The sequence below is a fragment of the Cydia fagiglandana genome, chromosome 5 (genome assembly GCF_963556715.1).
Source record: "Cydia fagiglandana chromosome 5, ilCydFagi1.1, whole genome shotgun sequence".
Classification (NCBI taxonomy): Eukaryota; Metazoa; Arthropoda; class Insecta; order Lepidoptera; family Tortricidae; genus Cydia; species Cydia fagiglandana.
The window spans coordinates 14251034-14257414 of NC_085936.1; positions in this window are offsets into that span (position 1 = coordinate 14251034).

Genomic DNA, 6381 nt, shown 5'->3' on the forward strand with positions numbered 1-6381 from the left:
CATTTATAAAGTGTACAAGAGATAAGAAGCGATTTTGAGAAATTCAACCCCTAAGGGGGTTAAAAAGGGGATGAAAGTTTGTATGGGGTTCAAGTTTTATTTTAAGCTAGGAATTTGAAACTTCGTAAAACGATATATTATTAAAATACAAGAAAACTAATTTCAGCGTTTTTGAAAATTCATCCCCTAAGGTGGTGAAAAAGGAGTTGAAAGTTTGTATGGATATCAAAAAAATTTTCGAACGCGGGACTTGAATCTTTGTATTTGGGGATATTATTAAAAGACAGGAAAAGTAATTTCAGCGTTTTGTAAAATTCATCCCCTAACAGGGTTAAAAAGGGGTTGAAAGTTTGAATCCATTACAAATCCGAGTAGACACACATTTCTTATTGGCTCCCAGGCTTGAAATGCTTAGAATTACTCAAGGAACATATGTGATGAAGCTCATAGCTTAATAAAAAATTTTTGGGTCAACTTTATAACTGCTTCCGCTATGTAGAAAGTTTTGCAAAGAGCTGAAAAGTAGGCTGTAGTGACAAACTTTCAGTCTACCTATTGTTAGATCTGCCTTTGTACAACTTCCTCCTCTTGTATAGGCACAGTATAAAAAAGATGTCTTTTAGACTCAGTAGTTCAAATTCGAACAATTTATAATTTTCGTTCGAAATTCAAAATCTTACATGAATAAACCATGAATAAACTTATAAAAAACGTAAATACCTACATATGTATGAAATAAATATAACGGTCACTTAAAGTGACCGAAGGCGCATTAAATCAGAAGGTAATGGAAATAACCTAAACTTCAAGGGTACGAACAGGAATTAATTAAATAAAAACAAGTTAGGTACATTTTTAGAAATTGTATCGCAATAAGAAACCTACCTACGTGTTTCTGAGACTAAAGGTTTTCGCAGTATACTATCGCAGTATAGTATGAGTACCTATTGCCATTATGTAAAAATAAAGCTATCCATCCAATATAGATTAAAGCTATAATGCTTCAATATTTCGTCTCGGTTAATATTAATTAGGGGCATAGCACTATGAGATAAAAAACAGGAAGTTATAATTTTTCCTTAATTATTAATTTTTTGATAATTAAGACAAGACTAAAAGGCAAGCAATTTTAAATAACAAAGGCTGGAGATGGTGCTTCTGAATAAATGAACAGCCCAAGAGGGCTATAAAGTTTTATGTGCAATTTTAATTAGAACAAAGAATGACTTCTTAAACTTCTATATTACATGGAGGAATAGTTTTCCTTTGACTTTGGTGGAAGACATTGACTATACTTTCTTCAACTTATTTATAATTCATACCTGAATAAGTTTTATAGAAGCTTCTATTTAATAAAAAGAGAATAATTGCAAGTTTTACAGAGTAGATAGAAGAAACAGCGCCATATTATGTTTTGTGATGACTGTGATGAGGAATCACGCTATTCGATAAAACGTCAATGTAGTAATGTCAAATGTGTATTGAGAAAAAGTAATGCAATTAGTTATTTCCTGAATCTTGGAAATCTTCCGCTCCCACGTTGAATATTTCCAGAAAACGATTTTTGGATATTTTACATGTAGTAATGGGTATTCAACGAAGCTCTTTCTCAGTTTAATAATTTGTATTTATCTGTAGTATTTATGGTACCTTACTTAGAATAACTCATAATTGTACCATCATCATCATCATCAGTATTTAAGAGCTATGCTCTTGTCGGTGGAGTAATCGCCACTCTTCTTTTTTCTGGGCCAGCCTTTTAACTCCCTCGTACGACACGACAGAAACTTTTTCTTTTATTTGTCTGAGATATGTGAGCCTGGGCATAGTTGTACAATACCAAAGATTTAGTTCTACTCGTGTATACCTAGGTACAGTGACTCTAAAGATAATCGGCACATTTTAAGCTTTATTAAAATGGAAATAGTTGCAAAACCGGAAACATAGGTATCTTCGATTTGTATTGTACTATTTGTGTTTGGGGACTCCCCGATAAAAACGGGTTGAGTCATTGATGTTGTTGATTTAAATTAAATATTATTAGGTACTTATCAGGAAACGTCAGACTAGAGGATGTAATGAACTAATATTTATATTTTCCTTCCTGTAAGTACATACAGTATTTTTACTTTAATTAAATCGTCAAATAAATGTACTCGTAGACTCTCAGCAAATAAGCACAGGCAAAATTATTTTTCGTACTCAATTTTGAATAGGTACAATAATATTACTTATATTAGTCAAGTTTAAAAAAGAAAGAGAAATAAAGTTGCGGCATCCAAAAAGTCGGAAACATTCTTGAAGTATCAGGAAAGTTTCACAAGACACAAAGAAAACTTTCATTTTGGAAATTAGTAAAATCTGTCTATTGTGACGGACAGGGAAGGCAAGGCAATCTTGGTTGGTTTTAATTTTTATAGATATGACTAAAATCGTTTGCATTACGAACAAGTTTAGTGAGATAAAAAAAAATATTTACATATATATTAAATTATTCATTTATCAAAAACTCCTCAGACCACTATCAATTTAAGTAGGTACCTAATACATACTTAAAGATAAACCGCACTGAGGTACTTCCCGGCTAATGACGTAATACGGAAAACATGTTGATATATACATAATTATATAGGTATAATGCGAACAAGTTGAATGACATTCATAAAATACGTGCTTAGATATATTTATAAACATAAATTTAGGCAATTAGTTCATACAGTCTGCTAATGATGTTTGCTCTTTCGGTGTGTTTATTTTGGGAGAGTATTTAATAATAAAGTGACAAATGGAATAAAAAAAATTACAATTATAAATAAAATAATGCCTTATTTTTTAGAAAAACTATAAATGACCATAGAGCGGATATTTAACGGACTATAGTATATAGTAAATAAAAACTTATTAAAACTACCATTCAACGTCGTTTCATTATTTCCTTTATGAGATGTTTTAAAAAATAGATAGATAGATAAAAACTTTATGAAAACATTATCGTGGCACAAAAAAAAAATACTTATGATAAGAATAAAACTAAAACTTATGTCTAAGTAGGGGAGAGCGGGGTTAAACGTGCCGATTTTCATAAAATACAAATTTGATCTATGAAAACAGTGTGAATAAGCTATGTGGGTTGCGTTATATTAAATAATGATTATTTGCGTTTCTGAGTAGCGATATTATTTTGTGCATGGTTGAACAGTTTTTTTACCAGATTTTTTTTTATGAGATAGGTCGGAAAGGAACAACTAACCCCGCTATGGGGCGGGTTGTTCCGTTGCTAAAATTTATAAATTATCCGTCAAATATGTCAAATATTTAAATCTCAGTTCACACACGCTAAAAGAGTATTTTGCAGTTCGTCGAAATATATGATAATTTGTTGTGTACTATTAACAGATAGTAAAAAAAATCCAAAGCAGAAATGTGATTATCCGTGGGGTTTGTTGTGCCCTCGTTTTTTATTTATTTTCCATAACTACTATTCTACTATAATGGAAGCAACGAAAACGGCTCCTGCAACCGCATAGTGGTCTGATTTTTCGCGACAAACATCATACGAATCGCTCCATGGTTTACTTGCGTTCCTATTCCCATCGGATCAACTTACCTCCGGCACGTTTAATCCCGCTCTCTCCTACTATACTAAACTAATTACTAACTACATACTAGGATTTTTTTTTGTCACGACTGTGTAGTCGCGAAAAGGCGCCGACTCAGCATGTGCTGCAGAATTGCTGCCACAGCGCTGGTATTCTGCCGGAACCTAGCAGTGCGCGCGCAGACTCACGGTATGATCAACCACCAGTGACAAAAAAATAAGCTACTTATTTTCTACAGATCATTACACAAACAGACAAATTAAAAATAATCTCCACGTGTACAAAAACGAATTAGGGTAGTAAGTAATTCTATCTGTCCAATATCTCGGTCCAATGTCATTGCGTCTCACTCTCTCATTATAAGCAAACATGCCCTACTATTGTATAATGCATACGTCAGAAGCAAACTGGAGTATAAGGGCTGATTTAGACGGCGCGCGAACTCGCATGTGATTTTAGTTACATTGCGGACTGTTGGTTACGTCCAATTCAACCGACCGATCAAAACCCGCAATGTAATGAAACTCGCATGCGAGTTCTCGCATCGTCTAAATGAGCCCTAAGGGCTGATTTAGACGGCGCGCGAACTCGCATGTGATTTTAGTTACATTGCGGACTGTTGGTTACGTCCAATTCAACCGACCGATCAAAACCCGCAATGTAATGAAACTCGCATGCGAGTTCTCGCATCGTCTAAATGAGCCCTAATGCAATCGTGTGGGATCCGTGCGAAAAGAAGTACGTGTTGATGATAGAATGGGTGCAACGCAAATTCACACGGTTCCTTTACAAGCGGTACTACGGGTACTACCCAACTCTATTTCCATCGCTGTTCGTGAATGGTTGGTCGGTTTGGATACCCTCGAGCTACGCCGGAAAGTTGCGATATTGTCCCATTGCTGCTCACTCTTGCGCCATAGGGTGAACAATCCGCTTGTTCTGAGTAGGCTAAGTTTATTTGTGCCGGATAACTTCACGAACGCGGTAGGCCGCAAAGGGAGACGCGCGCGAAATCTTTTTGCCATTGCAGCCTGTAAAACTCGAACTCGTCAAGCCTTCAACGCTCCTACTGCCAGAGCTATTGCACTGCTGAACGAGTTTCTTGCACAGATCCAGGACGCTGATGTATTTGCCGATAACATGGCACTATTAAGAACAAAAATAGTTCATTTTGCAAACCTTTTAGTCCGATAATTATGTGCTTGCGTTGTTATTTTGACATTTATTTTAATTTAATCGTATAATTCAATTTAATTTGACGTAATTCAATATTTGTTCTTCTGTTATTTGACATAATTTAATTCAATTGTAATTTCACATTTATTCAGTTGTAATTTGGTGTAATTTAATTTTATATAATTGTGTTATTCAATTTATGTATTAGGTAAGTTGACATTGTTTATATGGTAATTTTATGTTGTACTATCTTGTGAGCGTTTTGGGGCCACCTGTAAGCCCGCAAGAGTTGAACACCAATAAAAAAAAAAAATAAAAAAAAAAGTGATACAAAATACACATTGGATGGACAATGAAACTGGACAAGTGGAATACCACCCTTACAAACGTAAATATAAATGATCAAGTAGGGACATTATTTATAGCATGTCTATAAACAGATCTGTTTCCTAAGGTTAGAAAAAAAGCTCTCCATATTATTTGTTTATTAATTGGATCGATCAATGTCGGCTCCGGCCTATAAATACTAAAATATTAGACTTTTTTGCCAATATCAAAGAGAATAGATAGTATAGAGGGCTATTGGCAAAGTTAATTTTGTAGTCACGGTACATTTACTGCCATCTATTGACACACGATTAAAACTTAAAATAAAATTGAAAATTGAAATTAGTCAAAATATGTTTACGGATAAATGATTTTTAATTGTTATTGTTCCATACTGACCCATGTTCTTTCACTGATATGTGTTAAAATTGTTAAATATCAAACGGTGTCGTCAACGCCATCTAGCCGAGAATAGGCCAGAGGTATGTGCGCCATCTATTCGAGAATGACTTTTTCTTGATTTCCGAGGCACGTTTTTTTCTTAGACTTTATTTATCTTATACGGAGTTATCTATATCTCTGCCAATATTGTTTTCTTCGGTAGGTACCTACGAGAATTCGGTAATTAATGTAATTATCATACCTGTGCTAACTCGGGGCACGACACTAAAGTGATGCTAAGCATTAAAGTATTTATCTTAAAAGGCTCGATATCAGACATGATATTGAACCTGTTTACAGTAATACAGGATTTTCAATAAGCGATAAACTTTAATAATAAACATCAATTTATTATATTCATTTGTCCTCCATTTTGGATTTCACGGGCCAATAAATCCCGGTCATTTGATAGGCTTGCGTGGGGATATACAGGGTGTTTGGTACATCGTTTGCCAAATTAAAACGACAGATAGGTTGAGTCATTTGCTATCTTCTCTGTAGAAAAACAAAATTGGCCATGGTTTTTTTTTCTACTACGCAAGTAAAAATTTGAAATTTACGAAAAACTGGCAAAGAAGTGAAAAAAAAAATGTGCGCTAAATTAAAAATTTCTAGGCCTGAGAAGATAGCAAATGACTCAACCTATCTGCCGTTTTAATTTGGCAAACGATGTACCAAACACCCTGTATATCCAACACGTGGACGCCCCTTGGAGAGCTTCAATGTCATGTAGAATTATTATTAATATTATAAGTCAAGTATAACATAAATCTATTTATAACTAAACACTAATGGGTAGTCAATTAACTAAAAGACAATCTACTTTTAGTTGGACTTA